We start from the raw sequence: 357 nt of genomic DNA, 5'->3' as shown, positions 1-357 counted from the left end.
TGCAATTTCCATAAGCCGTGAGATCCAGGCCTGCTCGTTTTTCACCTCTACAGTCTCTGCTGCCTGAGAGTAAAATATGGGCAAAATCAAGAGCGCTTAAATGGTCGCAAAGATGAAACTTTCAACAAGTTTCCATCTTTTGTAAGTCAAGAGGTCTGCACTGAAACTCTCAAGCAGCCCTGAACTTGATATCTCAGCCGTTATCTCTCTATACAGGGCAACAGCAGAGATATAAAGCCTACCCATGCTCTCCGGCACAGCACTTTCTTGGCACTGCTGTGGATAGATCCGCCTGCACATGGATGGAAACAACAATCCTTTCCAAACTGTATTGTTTATATGTGAGAACTGCATCAG

This window comes from Oreochromis aureus, linkage group 7, assembly GCF_013358895.1.
Source record: "Oreochromis aureus strain Israel breed Guangdong linkage group 7, ZZ_aureus, whole genome shotgun sequence".
NCBI classification, from domain to species: domain Eukaryota; kingdom Metazoa; phylum Chordata; class Actinopteri; order Cichliformes; family Cichlidae; genus Oreochromis; species Oreochromis aureus.
The sequence above is the reverse complement of the archived record's forward strand: the minus strand, read 5'-3'. Positions refer to the sequence as shown.